This window comes from Girardinichthys multiradiatus, chromosome 15 (genome assembly GCF_021462225.1).
Source record: "Girardinichthys multiradiatus isolate DD_20200921_A chromosome 15, DD_fGirMul_XY1, whole genome shotgun sequence".
Lineage (NCBI taxonomy): Eukaryota > Metazoa > Chordata > Actinopteri > Cyprinodontiformes > Goodeidae > Girardinichthys > Girardinichthys multiradiatus.
In genome coordinates this window covers 24277430-24299764 of record NC_061808.1, presented here as the reverse complement: position 1 = coordinate 24299764, position 22335 = coordinate 24277430, and the positions used below count along the sequence as shown (strand labels likewise).

General features: G+C 36.9%; 1 protein-coding gene across 4 annotated transcripts in view; it reads right to left on the bottom strand.

Moving 5' to 3' along the window:
• LOC124881945 (MAM domain-containing glycosylphosphatidylinositol anchor protein 2-like) overlaps positions 1-22335 on the bottom strand; it is a 309655-nt gene that overhangs the window by 263213 nt on the left and 24107 nt on the right. The window lies entirely within an intron of this gene.

Here is a 22335-nt window from a genome sequence, read left to right as displayed (position 1 = left end):
ATGGTGCTTTAATAGTGGTAGCAGTAATGGTAAGTATGTGTGATTCCATGTGTTAATTGTTCAATGACATGGCTCTTCAATCACCTTCATCAGCGGTCTTCAAAGAGAGCATTTCATCCCTCACTCTCTGCACTGAGCTTAGGCGCACACATAGCAACAGTATCTAGGGCTTGAATGAGCCTTTAGTCACAAACACTGACAGCCTTTTCAATTTGAACATGAAGTGAAATGTTCGGTACACTAACATGCTGGCCGGGGTTTCTACCCGACCTGAGCAGAGGAATCAACTTCCCCTCTGACATACAGCACAATTACACAGTTCTCCAGAGTAAAAACTGCAACATTCTGCAAGTTGAAGAATGAAAGGTGGTGCAAAAGGGGAAAAGTGTGGCGCTCCATGGAGTGTAAAATGAGAGGTTTGTCCTGCGCATGAAAAGGGAAGACAGCCGTGCAGAAGAGACGGAGCACAGGGGTATTATACATCTGATCCCAGTGCATTGCTCGAAAACTGGTAAGGGAGCCCAATGCATCACATTGTAGCAATGCCAAGAGGAGTGTTATGATTGATCACCTCACAACCCACTTTAATTTAAAGTCAATGGCATCTACAGATACCTGTCAATGCTGGCCAACATGTAATGTCTCCTCAGCGGCCAGAATCCCCAGCTCTTTAGCTGACGAGCCACTAAAGCCGAGTAGAACTTTAGCTGCCTAATTCCCTCAGAAACAGAGGAAGGAGGGAACAAGTGGGCTGGCTAATCACTCATCTGGTTTTATTATTTCTATGACAGAAAGTGTAAGGTGTTCAATGGCGATTTGTGTCTAAGATGGATTGCAGCAGGCAAAACCATTTTAATGCTTGACTGAGTTCCCTATGCAAACATGACTGAAGGGAAATTAATTTTCATTATTCAGTACTGGTTACATTCTTTAATTCAAAAGTCAGTCTGTGAGGTAACTTTTCCTTCTTGCCAATAACAACTGCAAATCAGCTCGTAGCCTTTTGGGGAAAGAACATAGTTATATTTTCCAGAGTTAACTTGATGGTAGGTTATCTCTATTTCAGGAGGCCCATTGATGTTGGGGGCACAGACACCATCAGGGCCAGGACCCCATGTTTGAAAGGAAAAACCAGTAGGGATCTTGAGATGATCTCCAGAAATCAAACTACACAAAAAAATTAATGAAAACAATTTTACAATAATTAATACAAATTTGTGGTAGTAAATGGAAAAACCTATAGTAATAGGGTTATTATGATTATAGCGACTATGGTTTACCAGTGGTCTACAACAGCATTTAGTTATCTAAAACATGTCAAGGAACGATTCACCTGATCCCTTTGTGTGTAATGACATTATGATGATGTGATTTTCACATTTTGAATTGCATTATTAGAATAAGTTAGCTTTTCAATCATAATTGATTTTTGAGCAACACCTGTATCCCCTTTTAGTTTGATGTTGTTTTATGGCTCTGAGGATCAGGCAGCAATATCAGCTGATATTTCATAAACCAAACATTTACTAACACAGTTAACATTTTATTAAAAATGGGTAAATTCTTTAGGAATAATTTGCAAAGTGAAGATTTTAGTCTACTCTGCATAAGCATTTTCCTATGAGTACGGAACTTGCCAAAAAACATTTTTTTTACGTCTATTAGGATTGTTGGCCACCAAACCTGAGGACAAAGATTAAAATTAATAATTACAATAACTAAATTACAGATTAATTATTGAAAAAAATTATAAACAAAGGAAAAGAGGAACCACAGTTATTTTGTGTGAGTTTCTGCTTCCATTTAAAATCATCTTCCTTCCTATTCTGATGTGTTGCTGGCAGACATGGGCGTTTCTAGGAATTAAGGTATTTTGTAGTTTTAGAAAGTTACAGTCTCATGCCATTACTTTAATTTAAAGTCCTATTGATGAGAATCCAGAGAAAGTGCCAGAGCGAATGGAGATTTTTCCCTTCTTACAAGAGAGTCAAATTGGACTGTTTGCAGATGTTTCAAGACATGACATATCAAAACTCTTCATTCACAATAATCAAATAAATATCAATGACTAAAAGAAATGACAAAGTGATAGAAGTGTAAACCAAACCTTTCACTAAACTGAACAACTAACTTAAATAGTGAGAACTTAAATGATGTTGGTAGTGCAAACTACACACCGATGATTACAAGTCTCCCAAGGACACTGGTTTTTATATCTTTCAACAACTAAAATTCATTTTAGGCATGCCTCTTCTGTAGCAGCATAAGGTCAAATGTGCTAAAATACATTTCAGAAAACAAACATAAATATGCTAATTAAACATTTGTTTTAGCTAAGCTGCCAAAATAGAAGCAATATTTAGAAGAGGCAGTTGGTTCTTGTTGTAAATGGACTCCAAATAATACCCAGATCATGAATAATAGAACTAAAGTCTTCAAATGAAAACTGTGCTAAATAAAGAACTATATTGCAATTCAATTAAATTAAAAAACACTTTATTCATCCCAAATGAAAATTAAATGTTGCTGCAGCTTAATTTATAAAGGTTTCCTCAAATAGCCATTGTAGATGCTGATGGCTAAGGATCTCCTGTAGCGGTCTGTCTTACAGCAGATCTCAAGAAGCCTTTGTTTTATTCACGTTCAAGATGAGATGAGATGATTGTTTCCACACCATGCCACAAAGAGGTCCACCAGCTCCCTGTACTCAGCTTCTTGTCTATCTTTGATCCACCCCATGACTGCAGAATTATCTGGGTATTTCTGCAGATGACAGGATTCAGTCTGTGTTTTGTGATGTCATACTGAAAAAGAACATCACCCACAGATCACTGTGCAACCTTCAAATTGCTCCTTTCTAGTTGCATCCAAAGCTTTAGACTAGGACTGAGCTATCATTAAAGTGGAGCCTCAGGGTTCCTGCTGGCGAGATGGTACCCTGATTTGTTGCGACCAACCTCTGCTCTTGCATTTATAATACAGGACCTTGCCTTAGAGGCTATAACAAAAACCCACGGGGGTTCAGGAAGCAAGTAGCCTGAAGCAGGAATAATATGAAATATTTCAGATGTGGTCAGGTTAAAGGTCATACACTACAGGCAATACACATCCACACACATGTATGCTCAGAAAACATGGTTTCTACAGATATGGACTGAGGATCTACATGGAATGTGTACATAAATGAACATTTTCATCGGCAAGTGTTCTAAACTGATGTAAGGATTATGATTATTGATTAATTCATATTTATCAAAGAATTCCAATTAAAAATCAATTCAGGAAAATAGTTTTCTCAACCAAAAGTCCCTGCTTCCGAATAGAAATCCGAGATGTCCACTGGTGTTGTGATTATGGGCTCAAAGCACTTAATAATTACAATTAGTTAATTATCATTAATAATTGATAATCATTAACCAAAACTATGCTAAATGTCAGTGTTGCTCCACCGATCGGTGGGGGAACTTTGACCTTATTTTGACAGGTAAAGCACTCTTGAATAAAATAAACACAAACACTTCTCTTTATACATGTGAACATTTATTGAAACCATATATCCCTGATATAATTACTATTCTGGTCTAAAAATCTTCACCTAACTAAATATGCACTATTCTACAGAAGGGAGTAAAATGACTATCTAAAAATAATAATAAAAGAACATATATGAGCATTGAGTGTCTATAAAGATCAAACTAGCAGTTTTATGGACAAAATGTGGAGTTTGGGTTAACTTGGAAAGTGGAGCAGAACCACTGTACAGGGCAGTCTTCTTGGTGCGCTGATGCGGATCAGCTTGTAGAACAGTGGGGCTGCGCCCTTAGCCACTAACAGCTGATTGCCCCAAATCTCAAACAAAGGGTCATAAAACTCTGAGGCAGGAACTCGGTGGAAAAACCCCAGTAATAAAACTGGGACAAAGGAGTGGTCAGGCCACCAGTCCCAGACCGCAGCTGCTTTGAATGAAAAACTTTGGATGAAGGTCTAACTTCTAACTCCTGGATTTGGGATCAGCCGGACAAAAACATGAACACGCACCTTGCTGATCGCATCCATGGTGTGCAATCAAGCAACACTTGCACAGCAAATAAAACAGCTCAGCATAAAACACTTCAATCAGTATTGCATGTAACAAGTTGATACCTTGGATTAACTACTAGTGACTTTAAATCACCTTAAACTATACCTCACCCTGCCCAGACCTCTAAATACACATATCTGATTTAACATAAAAATAACAAAATTACTTTGATGTTGACTTCTTCTCTTCACCGGTTTGAGGATGGATCGTAGGATTGGGATTATTAATTAATGTGTAGTTTTAACAGCTTAAATCTAAACTGAATTATTTTAAACTACTTGTAAATTATTTAGAAACCTAACATGATCGATGACTTGTTAATCTTAATTTTCTGGAATAAGACAACAAATATAATATTAATACCTTTAGGCCGGTAAACACAACATTAAATCAAATGCAAATAGTTAAATAGATCCAATCTGAGGTGGATAATTTTTACAGCTATTTTTTCATATTGGGACCACCTTAAACGGGATCCTGCTTGAAAACTTTCATAAATGGCATACCCTGACTGAATTATTCTACATTGATTACATAATTATTTAAATCCTTGTTTTTGATTTATGAAACCTGATATTAATTTGGGAAAATGATAAAAACACAGTGCTTAATTAAAAAAAATACATATTTTCGAAATATTTTCAAAATCAGATATTGTCTCATCTCCCTGTAACCAGTATAGTTTTTTGTCTTGTATCATCTTGCTCAGTGTCATTACACTCCTAGCAAAAACATTTAAGTTTGAATGAGTGCCTTTTTTCCGTATGTATGTATACTATACAGATTGTCCACTTTTTGTCATTATACAATTATGAGACAGAATACTATGTGCACATCTGGTGAGCAGGCTTTGGATGTTTGCAGACACCCTGGAGGGATGGGATTTCGGGCAATACTCCACGGCCATCAGCCTGGCAACTGAAATTCAAAACTGTTTTTGGCTCAGAGCTACAGTCCCAGACAACTCAAAGATATCTAAAAGGTGTGATATAATGCTTTAAAATCCTTCCTTTTCACACTTAAATCAAATTCAGTTGTGGTCTATATAAAGTGGAACTGCAATGCTTTGGTCTGAATTAATTGTTGCACCCCCACAGGTCTCTCTTTTATCTCTGTTATGAGGTGTGTCTGTGAGCAACTCGTTTTGGTCTCCGTAAATGCTGTTGAGGCGCTTCACACCCCGCCCCCCTCCAGGTCAAAGAACGTTGCACTCCACCCTGTTCGGCCATTTTTGTAGTTTGATAAACAGAGATACAATAACCTAGGGGCGCAGAAAAAAGACAAAAACAGCAAAAAAGACAGCAAAATTGTTTATGTAAAAATAATATTTAAAATACGCAGTACAGTTTTGTCCTCAAGGAGCTACAAAGGAGAACACAGCACTAACATAAGCAGAAGGCTCAATCCCACTGCTATCAAGACAATGGCAAGAACGTCATATCAACACACAATAAATTCATGTCTGAAACATAGTTTGTCGTCATTTTAGTGGTATCTGCAGTTTACTGCTTTGTTGCGTCGGTTGTTTCCATAGACAGAAGCAACTGACCCCTTAAACAGATTAAGTCTTTCAGCAAATCCTTCTTGATACCGGTGGAGGTTGCTGAAGGCAAGTGGAGGAAATAGGAATTTCGCCACTGATTTGGGAACAGTAAAAATTAAAAATAAAACTTAACCAGGCACTTTGAAGAGATTTTGATGTTGGGGGACAGTGTAATGAATTGTGCGGGTTAATACACTAAACTACTGAACATTTACACTTATCCATTTACAGCGTCAGCATACTTGAGCTTGGACTACAAAATTGCAGCGAGAAATAAAAATGGCGGATAAGCAACTTGACCTGATTTAACTGTTCCACAGCAAATAGTGTGACATAACAGTTCAAAAAAAGAGGATAGAGAAAACTGAAAAGACTGAAAAATATGACCCAAACAGATATCTACACAGCTAGAAAGACTAAATTCAACTTTTTGGCACTCCTACGTACTCTAAGTACACAACAAGATGTATTTAGGTGCTAAAAAAGTGGATTTTGCATGATATGTCCCCTTTAAACTAGTGCTGCTCAACTCAGCTAACTGTGGCTATCAATAGTACCCAAGGAAGTGTTTAACAGAAACTATTTTTTAACTAAATTTGCATTTCAGGCTTTCTATACTTTAAACTATCCTAAAGCTTCTAAATTACAGTGTTAGCACTTATGATCCAAGGTTTATAAGGGAAAAGGCAACAGCAAATCCTATTTGTCATACTGTAAAAAGATATGAACAGCCTTTTTATCAAACCAGGATTCCTAACCAGTTGCAGCTGTTTTTCGTGATACCCCCAGAACATGTCCTGCAGAGACAGAAAATTTGTAGTCTTACAAGGAAAGCAAATTTATTCAACGTAACATACAGTATGCAGGGCCATTACAAGTTAGCCTTGAGCAAGCTAAAAAAAAAAACACCCACTGCTAGGGAGGAGCAAGTGTCTGTTTTGTTCATTTCATGCACAGTAGACTGTGCCTGATTGTGCCGTGTCACCCTGTTGCTCTAAATCTATGTCGCCACACGCAGACTTATGCATACTCAGGCACATCTTGAATAGGCAAGAGTCTCTGTGCCATACAGAATCACATTTTCAGATGCACTCCATTTGATACTGTAAGTAAGCTAAGTGGTTTTAAGTTGATCATCCATCCATAGAGCACTGCGGGAGTACATCAGTGTCCAGACATGGGGAAGAAAGTTTCACAGGAAAAATGAGCTGTTAGATCAATCTACATCTACAGTAAGCACTACCAGGTGCATAAGATAAATCCAGAGCCTTACTGTATTATTATTACTGTTTAAACTTCTTTATGTTGTAACCATAAATACAATAAAATTAATATTGACTGTAGGTGATAAACAAACATGAACTTATTTATAATTGAAAAACACAAGAGTTTGCATTTGTATTATGCCCCTTTTAATTGATACCCCTTCATAAAATCCATCAAGACCAATTGAATCAGAGGTCACCTGATTAGTAAATGAAGTTCACCTGGGATTTATTTAAATCACGCTGATTTGGCTAGTATGCAGTTTGATAGGCAATATAAGTGAACAAACAGCATCATTAACACTTAGTAATACTCAAGATAGTTCAGAGGTAACTTTCTGGAGAGGCTTAACCAAGGTCAGGTTAGAAAACAATATCTAAAGATGTCATTATCTCACAGGAAATGTTACAATACATCTAAAAACAACTATAGCACAACTGCAAACACACTAAGACATGGCCATCCAGCTAACTGACAGAACAGGTAATGAGAGAATTAATCAAAGCACTATCCAAGAGGTCTATGGTAACTCTGGAGAAGCTGCCAAGATTCACAGCTCAGGTGGGAAAATTTGTTGACAGGACAACTGTACTCTACAGCACTGGTCTTTATGCAGGAATTTCAATGTTTTTAGCAGTGACATGAAAGTTGGACAGAGTTGATTGGAAGATTGATGGACCTAAAAGCAGGGGCAATTCCTAAAGAAAAATTGTTAGAGGCTGCAAGGGAATTGAGTATAGGGTGGAGCTTCATCTTGCAGCAGAACCAAAACCATAAATATACAGTCAAGCAACAATAAAATGGTTTAAGTTAGAGCATTGTCATTAGTTAGAATGACGAGTCAAAGTTCAGACCTAAATCCCCACTCTTTATTTATTGTTAATACAGAAGTGCAAGTAAAGTGCTGAATGACTTTTAATGTGTCACTATTCATTAAGTTCAACATTCTGAAGGGTTCTACTATGATACAATTGCAGAAATTTATGCAACAATCAAAGTTTTGCAGCTGATATTCAATCTATAGTTTTAGCTTAAATAGCTTAAATACCAAGCTGGCAATACCAGCTTTATCTGGTCCTGATTTCTCGTCATGAATTTATAATTATAAGATGATATAAGAGCAGAGTTCAATTATGATATTACTAGCTTTCCTGACATGAACAGCATATATATATATTAAGAGCAGAGGACAAAACACACCTTCTTATCAGCTTCTTACATTTCTGTACTTCACCTGACTTTATTTTAAAACACCCCTATGATAATGAAAATAACTGAAAATGAGTCTTCTTTACTGAGTAAATGCCTCCTCACCTAAGAGTGTTGTCAGTGCAAATGAAGATGAAAATCAGCCAATTCCAGTCACCAGCCAGTTTCCCAATGCATCTCACAAAGAATAAGGCAATTTGTTGATAGATTATTTGAGATCACTATTTGGCATCTAAGGTTTTAACAACAGCTGACAAACCAAATATGTGTTAAAAGACTAAATTCTCCCTAATCAGATACAGCAGCAAGCAATAGAATGACTCACATTTGCTTCTAAAGGCTGCAAAATTGATTGCAAAAGTGAGGTGAAATTAAAGCAGATAATTGAGACCTTCACAAGCCACAACTACTAATCCAAAAAAATACCTTTGTTTTAGACTGAGAGGCGCCTCACTACGTTGACAGAAAATTACACATTGTTTCTTATGATCAGGAGGGCAACTAGGTGCCATTACAAACAGACGCATAATGCACAGCCATATAAAAGTATATCAAACACACCCAAGATGTTGTGACTCATGCGAAGCTGCTCCCTCAACAAAAACACTTCCACCATAATAGCTTAGCTTACAGATCACTAAGGGTTTTATAGCATGAAGCATAACACTTCTATGCTGCACACTAAACTAAATATGTTCCTACTCATATGGACATTGCAGAGTAAGGTTGAAACCACACTCTTCCTGTTCTGTGCTTGTACTTAACGGCCCACTCCGTGCCACAGGCGTGACAGGCTCCTCTAATAGTCAGTGCTTAGTGAACGTGGAGACCCCTGAAATGTGAAAATCAATCATGGATGACAGCTCGTTTGGGCTATCTACCAGGGAAAAGCAGAGAAAGAGAATAAAAAGAGAGCAGAAATTCCAATTACACAGTCAATGCTCATTTGTTCCATGGATATATGTAACTTCTAGCTGATGTAGTTAATGCCTCCATCTGGATACAGATTGAGCATCCTGCAGGTATAACTAATTTAATGGAGTTGGTGTTCCGTGAGTAAAAAAGGATATGAACAACCTAGGTGGTTAAATCAAGCTGGTAGATAAGATCAGAGTCAGACTACATATTCCTTAACATAGTAAGTGAAATCTGGTGAAATTTAGCTGATTAGAGTACCCAAATAATAGCTTCCGGTTTAGTTTGAAAGTACTCAGAATCAATATAGAGGAACATTTCATTTTAGCATAAAAAAAAGAGGACAAAAGTCTTTATTTATATGAATGAAAGGGGAAACACTTAAACTTTAAATGCCATCAAAAACTCAGAACATAAAATCACAATGTTCCAGCAGCAGCTTACATGACCCATTTAGCCTTCTAGCAAATCATGCAAACTGCACAATCTGTTTACTAGCCCTCTTGTCACCCATGGATGGAGTGCCACAGTGGCTCACTGTGCAGTCAAACTGCTCAGAATGAATATAACTTTGTCTGAGCAATCTAATAAAACCGAAGACTCATTTCCCCCTTTTTCTTCCCACCTTTTCTGGCCACCTTCCATATATCCTAACAGAATCGCTGTGATTCATTCGGGCCGCGGTGGCAGCTCTCAGTATGCAATGAGCAAAAGGCACCTTGGGGAATTTTATGATCCATGACGAAGTGTCCGGGATCATTGTGGATGTATGCATGTGTCACTGCATATTAATAATGGTTTCTGTCTCATGAATGCACCAGCACACCTTCAAAGGAGATAATTTAATCTTCTCACTGCTGAGCCTCTTCTATGCTCCTCGTCCACAAATACTTTTCCTCCAGAACCCAAAGAAACCATCAGTCGGTGCGCACCTTGGCTTTAGGAAGATAAAAAACAAAACAGGAAATGATAGAGGAAGTAAAACCAACCAGGAGAAGAAAATAAGCTCCAGATTTTGAACACTGTCAAAGATAAGTCCGAGTTGATGGAAAAACAAATTATTTCTGTTTTTACATATGTAAATTGGTCATACAACGTTATCCGCAGAAGAGTTTTTTTTTTTTTACTCTTTGAGTTATCTAAACTACTCATGTGGGGCCACTTTAAAGTTCCTCATTAAAAATTTTTATCCTGCAGTCTTGTTTTCTCTTCTGTCCCCATTCATGTACTGTAAGCTCACAAACAAGCTAAGAACAAGGCAGCCTGCTCTTAACTGAGCTCCATGTGGCCTTCATCCTAGTTCTTCTCATCTTCTCTTTCAAAAGGGCCCACACCCTGCAGTGAAGCCAAAAGACGAGGAGAGCATTGTTGGATCCTGGACTTGTTTATATCATGGCACCATGGAGAGCACAGTTAAAGAAACAGCTGAGTGACTGTACAGCACCTCTTCAGCTTCACTTTTGATGAAAGCCTAATCTAAGAACTGCAAACTTTATCAATTATACTTTAGTTTCAGCAACTTTATTTGAAGCTATTTTTCTAACAGTGTGAAAGGTGAACTGACTCTATGAACATACCTGCACTTTATTCAAAAAATAGCTTTTAATCTCTCACAGGTAGAGTTACATTTCAGAATGTATAAAACGTTTTTGGAAATATACAATGTGGGACACTTTCTATTGTAATTATGAATTTTAATAATTTTAGGGAATTAACTAAAAATTAGTAGTTATTTAAAAGAAACTATATCATAACCATATATAAATATAAGCGTGTTGTTTCGTCCTACACTGACATCCACAATGCCCCTCCAGAAAACACTGATATAGGCAATTATGCTATAACGATTTGCACAAAAAACTTAAGCAAAAATATATTTCCCCACATTTATTTAACATATATTTGAAATCCATGTTAAGGGCCAACCTTCAGTATTTTTAATGCCAGCACTATTCCCATTCATTACCATGAATTACCCTAATTCCTAACATTCCCAAAGTTTTCAACATTGAAAGTTCCTACAGTTCTGCCAAGCTAACCCTTTATTTAAAATCAAAAAGACTTAAAGTATTGTCATGCGAGTTCCTCATGTCTAATGACTTTAAAACACCATGGTGGAATCTGTGGTAAATTTGGGATCACTGAAGTTAAACCTATTCCCTTTTTAGTTTTAGCTTTTTTTATGTGTTTAGACGTGATTTTGCTTTTTTAGCAAAAAGTATTGTAAAGTAAAATTTTTGTTCTATATTAGAGAGGTTTTTGGCACTGCTCCATCATGGAAGTTACTACATTGTCCACAATTATTGGCACCCCTTGTAAAAATAAGTCAAAATCCATAAATTAAATTCCTTTTTAATACTTTAATATAGTCTTGCAGTGAAAGAATAAGAAACAACCCACTTTCGGTACATTTTGGTTTTTGTTTTTTTGCGGCACTAGAGGCCCTTATTTTTATTTTTTTTTTCGAAATTAGGCAGACAGGAAGTGGGGTGAAGAGAGGGGGAAGACATGCAGCACAGGTCTCCGGGGTCAGGACTCGAACCCAAGACAGCAGCATTTAGGAATGAAGTCTCCGTATATGGGTCGCCCACTCTACCGCTATGCAATGCGCCGTACCCTTGCATAAATTTGTTTGAAGAAAAAAAAAAACAATGTTAGTATATAATTGGTTTTTTTTGCAAATTTATTGCATTCTTGATGTATACTTTACTTTTTGAGGTTAAGAAACTTTCATTTGGTAATCTGACCTGTTTTCTAGAGGAATAAAGATGTGCTAAAATAGACCTTTTCTCTTAACCTCTCTTTATAATGACAAAGACATTCAAAGAAGATGTGTGTTGATCACCATGCATCATTATGCTCACCTCACATTATCGACATTTACAGTCAGATAAATCTTTAAAAAGTTCAAAACAACTGGAAATGTGGGAGGTAAGATTGAACGAGGATCCAGGTTTATCTTGCCTCCAACCACAGTGAGAAGGATGACAAGGGAAGTAAAAAGTAAAACCACCAGAATTTCACTGTAATGAGCAGCATTGTTTTCAGTGTGAGATGATTATGATACTGAGATGATTATGATACCCCTCCAGACTGTGTACCCTGCCTCTCGCCCATAGACTGCTGGAGAATGGCACCAGCTCCCCCGCGACCCACTATGGAATAAGCGGTAGAAAATGACTGACTGACTGACAGTTACATTTTTTATTTATTTTAAAACTTTAAATATCTTTACTAGGGGCAATAATATGGAGGACACAGAATTGCGTATTTGCCCATATGGTGCTGAATAGTAGGAATATCCCACCAAATACTGGAAGTCAATAGACTTTTAAATTTGTTTAAAATTTTCCAGTTCTTGTCTTTATTTGGTTGATAACAATACATTGAAAAATTGACTTTAGGTCCCATACACAAGTTAAAACCCATGCAACCACCTTAGACATCCACAAAAGACTTTATTCAGCCATCTTTTCACTGTCTTTAAGACATTCCTTATTTACAGTACCAAAACATTTATCGGAGTGCTAAAATTGTTGCATACAATGCTCTAATTTCCTTTAAAGTTTATTGACACTTTAGAAACAAAACAAAAAAAAACAGTTAACCTCTGTCCAAACGGAGATGTGCATAATGAGAATTACAATAAGACCTTTCATTATGTAGATTCCCAATAAATGTTGCTCCAAGGAAATAAAACATTTAGTGCACACAGCAATCCTCTGGTAGCGTCAATGATAACAAACTGCTTTTAACAGTAATGGTAATGTCAGCTAATGAAGGAAGTGCATTAAGGCGTTACATTAAGACTCATCAACCCAAGAAAAAAATCATTAATAGTCCATCTAGAAAGTAGTCATCTGGAGGAAAAAGCTAAATCATTGTCAAATAAGTGCTCATATGGAACAGTTCTATTGAAATGCAGTGTGGAACATTTGGGATATTAACATCAAAGTTTAATCACTTGGTCTTCATGTGGGTTGTTGTGATTTAAATGAGTTTTAAAAGCTTTGCAGTACAACATGAGTAACCTCCGTCTTTTGTCTAGTGAATATCAGCTATTACAGCTTTTTATTTTGCAGGACGAGAACATGGTCCATTTTCTAATTATCTTCTTTTATGTTTTTTTGTATTCCATTGAGGATAACAGTGACTGCAGGGTGACAAAAATCTGACAAACTGGAGACAGCTTGAAAGAAAATGCAAGAACAAAATAGACTATCATTTGTTGCTTGTTTCTAGAAAAGTGGGTCTACATTGCTTTGTTGGAGCATGGTTAACAAGGCATAAAAAATACACTCAGAGAAAATAAAAAGAGAGCTTAGCGAATCTAAGCCATATCACAACACAGCCTTTAACAACACCTAGCTAACATTATAAGGAGAGGCGTTAATCTACACATTTTTAATGAAGCCCGCAGAAAGGAATATACTGTCGTAACTTAGGTTGATTTTAACCGTCTGTTAGAAGGATCTGCCTAATGTAGCAAATATTGGATCCCATCTCTTGCTCTTTATCAACCACTTGTTTCACTATAATGAAAAGAAGACGACTAAGGCTTTTATGGTGGATACCTTTGGTAAGCCAACCTATTATTTCTTTAGCGAGAACTAAGTAGATGACTGCAAGATTTTACACCTAAACAGCAGCAGACAAGTTAGTGTATGTGAAGGATGTAACGGCTTCGAGCTGAGGGTCTGCAATGAACAGGATGGATAATGGATTTGCATTCTGTTGTAATTCTGTCGTGATGAAAAAATTACTGGTTGATCACAGAACTATCAAAGGCTAAGATTTAAAATCTTATAATCTCTTACTATAAAGGTATGATGACATGACACTTTTTAAAATAATATATAAATAGGTACTATACTCCTTCTTAAAGAGCATAAATCAAGGTATCACAAAACCTCATCAGTATTTCTCTGAATACAGTCATTGAAGCTTTCCTTCTATACATTATATACATTAATGTTGTAAATATCACAGCTTGCTCTCATTAACTTACAGGTATATTCTACCATTAACCCTTTAATTTTTCGAACCGAACAATTATGCAACACTGTCTATAACTCAAGAAGTTATTTAAATTATGTATCAAAATCTAACACTCTTTGAAAAAATTTAATTAACTCTTTGAAAACACATCAGATCTCAATTGAGAAAAAAAATCATGCTGGATATCCCTGCTGATATGGAATGGGCACTATGTTAGGGACAAAATGATGCCACATCATTTGATGAAATGGAAAATTATCAACCCAATGAGGACTTAATCCGAAATCATTGAGAAATTTAAACTGGAAAACTGATGCGGTCCAATTTGTGCGAGGCAGTAAGCACAGGGCCTACTAGAGGACATCAGGCCTTCAGGCTACACTTATGAAGTCTGTCTATAATGGTCTGGTCAGAGACATTCACGCCAGTGGCCCGCTGGAGGACACTTTGTAGGGCTCTGGCAGTAATCATCCTGTTTTCCCTTGAACAGATGCTTATGGGTTAAGGACCTCTGATGCCCCTGTCCAGCTCTTCTATAATAACTGCCAGGATCCTGGAATCTTTTCCATGCTCTTCCATGCTCTTCAAACTATGCTACCTTTGGGCAACAGCACATTTTGGTAGAGTTGGACTGTCTGTGCAACCTCTGAAGGGTCCAGGTATCAGCTCATGCTACCAGTAGTGACAATGACCCTGGTCAAATGTAAAACTACGAAAAGCAGCCAAAGAAATGTCTGTGGCCTCCACTTACAAAACCATTCCTGTTTATTGGGTCATCTTATTGTTGCCCCTTTAGTGCACCTGTTGTTAATTTCATTAACAGCCAAACATCTGACACTGATCAACAACGCCCTCTACAACTTAACCAACCAGATCAATATTGCAGAGGTTTAACTCTAGATATACTCTGATTAAAAAGTGGTCCTCTAATTTTTTTTGAGCAGTTTATAATGTTGGAGAGTTTCATGTCATACACATCTTCTAGTCATAAAAGCATTATTAAAATAGATTTTCATTAGGATCAATTTTGCAGCAGGTTTTTGAGTGACCATCCGGTTTATTGATAAAGGTTATTGGATTTCAGTACATTAGGTCATCACGTGAGCTATTTATTGTGCAATTCCCATAGCTTATCAGCTCTTGGTGTTTTAATGGCATTATCATCATTGTTTACACCCACCTCTGCTGCAACAAATAACCTTGTATGATGTACAACAAGCTGCTTAATGGTTTAATAAAGTCAGAGGCCCCATTTTTTAGTTTCAATGTGGGTTTGTGTATGTGTTTCAGATAGATATACCAGGGAGTAAAACATGCAGAAACAGAACCCATGTAAGTGTGATTTTTCTTTTTTTTTTCCCACTCATGTGGGAATGAACTGCACAGTTCATGAAATGATCTTTTATTCAACCATCTTGCTCACAGTAAACTGTGTTTGCAACCATGACGAACTCCCCTGCTGTCTTTAAGGTTACTTCCTGTCACCACACGTTCACCTCCCCACAAAGACCGTGGAGGAGGTGAGAGGGAGAAAGCCTGAGCTGTCATCACAGTTTAGATCAGTGTCCTGCCTCCAGCCACTGCTGCGTTACACGCCCTGCGCCTCCACCTCAAACCTCAAGCAGAGTATTATGTAACTTCAAAAACAAGGTCAGAAAAATACCCAGAGATGAATGAAGATGGATTAATAGGAGGGGAAAGAGGAGGAAAGGAATATATTTCTCTTTTTCTGCCAGTGTCCATGTGATTCAGAAGGGGGTCAGAGCACTGGACTGAGAGCTTGCAATAGCCTGATACATGCAAATGCCCACAGACACACATTTATCCACAGACACATTCACAAATATGACATTTACAGATACAGATGTTATATTCTTGCAGCTAGAGATCATGATAGTTTCAACAGGACACTGCCAATCATGTCTGTGATTGAGTTCTCTCAGACTAATCATTAAGCCTTACTTAAGCTGAAATTTTCTAAACGGCCTTCTTTTGTGTAAGGAATTTTAACATCACCCCTTCTTTGCACTTAAAAAAATTACACTAGATGCACAACTGAAAAACTAATTATCTGTGTTTTGTAAGGTATTAAACAAACAATGTTTTGTATTCTATTATCGGGATAATAGTGAACCAAATGAAAAAGTTAGCAACTAAAAGTAATATATGAAATCTCTTACTGAAGAAGTATTTTTAAAACACTAAGTGAAATCAGAAACAGTCTTAAACATGTTTCTGACATTGTTTAGACTATTTGTATGACTTGCGTGTGCAGAACTATGTTGTAAGGGGAGGTCGGGTAAAACATTGTATCTCCATTTTCTGTTTTGGTTTAGCGTTTTACAAAAAAACCATATTGATTACCATTAACATTTGTCTATGGCTTCACTGATAAGTATTCATAAAAAATATTTAAAAAGCATGTGACTTTGACCAAACCAGAATTTACATTGAGAAGAAAGTGAGATCTTTTTTATGTAATGGGAAGTTCCATGTTTGGAGACACATGCTTTCTGTCTGATAGCGACAATATGATACTTGAAGAATGTGTGCACAACCTGGGACGGCAGGAACATCATACTACGGTGCCTTGCGAAAGTACTCGGCTCCCTTGAACTGGTTAACCTCTTGCCAAATTTCAGGCTTCAAACTTAAAGATATAAAATTCTAGTTTTTTGTGAAGAATCAACAACAAGTGGGACACAATTGTGAAGTGGATTGAAATTTATTGGACGTGTCAAACTTTTTTAACAAATAAAAAACTGAAAAGTGGGGCGTGCAATATTATTCGGCCCCTTTACTTTCAGTGCAGCAAACTCACTCCAGAGGTTCAGTGAGGATCTCTGAATGATCCAATGTTGTCCCAAATGACTGATGATGATAAATAGAATCCACCTGTGTGTAATCAAGTCTCCGTATAAATGCACCTGCTCTGTGATAGTCTCAGGGTTCTGTTGAAAGCGCAGAGAGCATCATGAAGACCAAGGAACACACCAGTCAGGTCCGAGATACTGTTGTGGAGAAGTTTAAAGCCGGATTTGGATACAAAAGGATTTCCCAAGCTTTAAACATCCCAAGGACCACTGTGCAAGCAATCATATTGAAATGGAAGGAGTATCAGACCACTGCAAATCTACCAAGACCCGGCCGTCCCTCTAAACTTTCATCTCGAACAAGGAGAAGACTGATCAGAGATGCAGCCAAGAGGCCCATGATCACTCTGGATGAACTGCAGAGATCTACAGCTGAGGTGGGAGAGTCTGTCCATAGGACAACAATCAGTCGTACACTGCACAAATCTGGCCTTTATGGAAGAGTGGCAAGAAGAAAGCCATTTCTCAAAGATATCCATAAAAAGTCTCATTTAAAGTTTGCTACAAGCCACCTGGGAGACACACCACACATGTGGAAGAAGGTGCTCTGGTCAGATGAAACCAAAATCGAACTGATTGGCCACAATGCAAAACGATATGTTTGGCGTAAAAGCAACACAGTTCATCATCGTGAACACACCATCCCCACTGTCAAACATGGTGGTGGCAGCATCATGGTTTGGGCCTGCTTTTCGTCAGCAGGGACAGGGAAGATGGTCAAAATTGATGGGAAGATGGATGGGGCCAAATACAGAACCATTCTGGAAGAAAACCTGTTGGAGTCTGCAAGAGACCTGAGACTGGGACGGAGATTTATCTTCCAACAAGACAATGATCCAAAACATAAAGCCAAATCTACAATGGAATGGTTCACAAATAAATGTATCCAGGTGTTGGAATGGCCAAGTCAAAGTCCAGACCTGAATCCAATCGAGAATCTGTGGAAAGAGCTGAAGACTGCTGTTCATGAACGCTCTCCGTCCAACCTCACTGAGCTCCAGCTGTTTTGCAAGGAAGAATGGGCAAGAATCTCAGTCTCTCAATGTGCAAAACTGATAGAGACATACCCCAAGCGACTTGCAGCTGTAATTGCAGCAAATGGTGGCGCTACAAAGTATTAACGCAAGGGGGCCAAATAATATTGCACGCCCCACTTTTCAGTTTTTTATTTGTTAAACAAGTTTGACACATCCAACAAATTTCATTCCACTACATGATTGTGTCACACTTGTTGTTGATTCTTCACAAAAAAAATTGAATTTTATATCTTATGTTTGAAGCCTGAAATGTGGCAAGAGGTTGACCAGTTCAAGGGGGCCGAGTACTTTCGCAAAGCATTGTAAGTGTACTGTATAGGTCAAACTACAATATGTTAATCTCATAGAAAAAAGACAAAATTTGTTCTTAGCAGATGTAAAGTACACTGCTAGCAAGTAGTTTTCTCTGATAAGTCACATTTTTTACTCTCCTCTAAGAATGCAACAGTTACTGTACACTAACAATAGTTCACAGCTCATGTCATCGCAGCCACACATAACAAATAGTAAATGGACTGAATTTATATAGCATTTTTCCAGTCATACTGACCACTCAAAGCACTTTAGAGCCATATTCACCTCATGCGGATATTCATACATCTACACGCAGTTCGGTAGGCAACCTGAGGTTAAGTGCCCTGCACAGGGGCACATTGGCATGAGGTAGCAGGAAGCTAGAATTGAATCCACAAATTTTAAATTGCAAGAAGACGACTCTCCCCACTGAGCCTGATGCTTGATTTAACCCGACACGTCTGAGTGCTTAACTAAAGCATACCCCTTGTTAACGAAACATCATAAAACCATTCAAAGATGCAATTTCTTATGTGTCTGTCCTCAAATATTTATCTTGGACAAGACAATTAGCGATTACACAAACACTTTTATATTCTCCAGGTACAATTAAACAAATTGAAAAAAACCTAATAAGCCTATTTTAAGTAATGAAGATTTGTAGGTATGTTCATAACAAGGGTTGCATTCCATTTAGATTAAGTTCTCTGTTCACACACATTCTTATTAACACTGTGCGAAGATCCAGAAGTGGAATGAAGCCCCTGTTAACATACCTCTGTTTTGCCTAACTATTTAAGAGAAATGTCTGCCATGAAACAGAATAATTCTAACGTGTGAAATGCTCAACAGTCATCAAAATCATCAAAACTTCACCTCAAAACAAATTAAATAAGTTCTGCTTCAATATTATTGTTGCAAACTTTAGAAATTACCAGCAGACAAAACAATAAAGAAGAAATACGAACATTTTCCTTCATGTAATTAGTACATTCATCAACGACCTACATTGCGAAATAGTCAAAAGAAAATAAAAGCATTTGTTACCCGTTCCTGAACTTTGTGACCAAACATATTTGAAAATATATTTGATTTATAATTGATAATAGTTGAGGGTACAGCCCTAAAATATTCTAGGTGTTTTAACTCTACATGACATGTTATTTTTGTCTTTAACACAGCAGCTCATGACTGCACAGATATTTCATATGATAATCTGATACTGACAAATCTGTTAATTACACATTCTTGTGGCTTTATTTGTTAATGCTGATGAGTGAGCTTGCAAGCTTTTTACATCATTAAAATACCTTGAAAGACTACAGTTATATTCTGACAATTTGCCAGGGCTTAGGTAGGCTAAATCTTCATTCATTAGAGTTAATTAACTCTCTTGATAAATCTTCCCCATGAAGAACTGAATCTGCCTGACACACAAACAACTGGTTTTCCAATCTCTCTGCAATTACTGTCACTGAAAAACTAAAACCTAACAAATTTTATCTCAATGTATAAGGATATAGGTCCTCAGCTATATGTTCATGTATCCATGTGGCCATGTCATTAAATCCTATTGGGTTCTTCCCTGATTCTGTGGTAGAGCAGAGAAACAAAAGCTGTGATTATGAGAACAGTTAACCATTTGTTGTTTGTCTGTTGAAACAATAAGCTTTGCTTTGGTTGTGCTTTCCACAGAGCCATGCTGGGATTGAAAAGCTCCTGCCCAGGGCTATAGGGGATTTTTTGTGGGCGTCACACATCCAATTACCTCGGTAGCATCACAAGAATCCTTGGGGAATGCACACATAAACACAGATATTCGCCATCACACAAGTTCGCCCACACATATATCAACATGTAAGACTCCCACTACAAGAGGGTTCTCACCAGAGACAGGATGAAGCAAATTTTTTAATTTTATCCATTCTGCCTTTGCTGCACCAGTCACCTTGGAATTCATGAATACTATCAGCATGTGTTGATACGGACTTATATATATATATATATATATATATATATATATATATATATATATATATATATATATATATATATATATATATATATATATATATATATATATATATATATATATATATATATATATATATATATATATATATATATATATATATATATATATATATATATATATATATATATATATATATATATATATATATATATATATATATATATATATATATATATATATATATATATATATATATGTTATTATGCTGATGTTTTTTGTTGCATTTCAAAGCGGTTTTGAAGTCTCCTAATTCTGAAGCAAAAGTTTGATTTCATTTAATAACCCCACCAATAAATTATTTTTGTTTCTTTTTAACATGGGAGGAAAAACAAAATGATCCTAAGTAAGATCATTTTGTGTCTTTCAGCTTTACGTATTTTCTACAAAGAAATATAATATATATATATATATATGTTATTATGCTGATGTTTTTTGTTGCATTTCAAAGCGGTTTTGAAGTCTCCTAATTCTGAAGCAAAAGTTTGATTTCATTTAATAACCCCGCCAAGAAACTTTAATAACAACAAGATCCCATGTTCAAAGACCAAATATGTGTCACAGCAAACTGTGGCTCATTAATAAAAAAAACAATATCCTGGAATTAATAAATTATAAATGGTTTGTTTACACTTATCCCTTAACAGGGTAAGAAGTCTCCAATTTCTTCTTCCTGTAAGCTGGGGGCCGACAGACCAGTGGGAAATCATACTTCACCACATGCTGCAGCAAATCCATTTTGTGGTAGATTTTTAATTATACTGATTTGTCATTCATTTAATTACTTGATGAAATTGCGCAGAGCATAACTTTGAAGAAGACAATGTTTTGATATTTGTGTGGCATTAATACACATTGTCACTGTAGGGAATATTATGCCACACGTAGGTAATACTGTTGTGCCCCAGCCATAGGATGAAACATGGACTAAACTGTACAAAATAACTGGTAGGAAACTCTGCACCTTTGATTACACACACTAACTGTACCCCAGGAAGGAGGAGTCACAGCTGGATCCCCGAGATCATGGAGCCACTAACAACTGTTTTACCTGCTCTGCCTCAAGAGTTGCACAGGTCTCCATCCGTCTGTATCTTTATAGAGATGTAGACAGGGGGAGGAAATGCACATGAATGTCCAACTTGCTGGCAAGCTGGACTAATTCTTCAAACTTAGATCCAAAGTTGACTACGATCTGATGTTTGAGTCTTTCTGAGCTTTTGCAGAAAAGGAATCTAAGCCAGAGAATTCCCAGAAGAGTGGGTGTCTCTAATCAAGTTGAAAGAAGCGATTTTCCCCCACCTGAAAAAAGACAATGTAGGAGCTGTTAGCATCGCACACCCTCCTGCATGCCAGTCAAGTATGAATGTGGGGGCAGAGAAAATTAATTTAGGATGAAACAATCTAAATATTGTTTATTTTATGGGGTTTTGTTATTTTTGGGGTGGTAAAATGGCTACCTCGTGAAGCTAAGGCAAACAGGCCTCTAAGCATAGAGGCTAGTCTATTGTTCTGTGTAGTGTCTTGAAGTTACGACTTTCGTTTAATGAGTGGTTTAAACATCGATCGGCCATAATGTACCACTGGTGCACATATACATCTTGATCTTTGTATTAATGGTATTTCAAGCACATGTGTAACTAAAAGTATTGTGAAATAAGCTACTTTCCTTTGTTACCAAAAACCACTAATGCTAGCGCCAGTAAAGTCAAATATTTATGTACGACTGGTCGCCATCTTAAAGTCCATAAACGTTCCTCTCTGCCATTTTTGTACTCCATTACTTTATGTGATGGCTAGTTAAAATAACATCAAGATCAATTGTCCAAAAGATTATTGATTTAGAATTTGTCAAATAATATTTCCTTAAATATTATTTCAATCTGAAAAGACTCACAATGAGAGGGATGGCAATTAGAAAAGTTTTAATGATGAGAAATTACATGAAATAAGAAAGAAAAAGAGAAGCGAAAGCTGCAGGGAAGATTAAAAGCAGAGAAAATAAGTTTGTAAATAGGCTATGAAGCAAGGAAAATAATAAAGAAGCAATGCGAGGTGATAGATATGCCGAGAGGGGCAATGCGAGG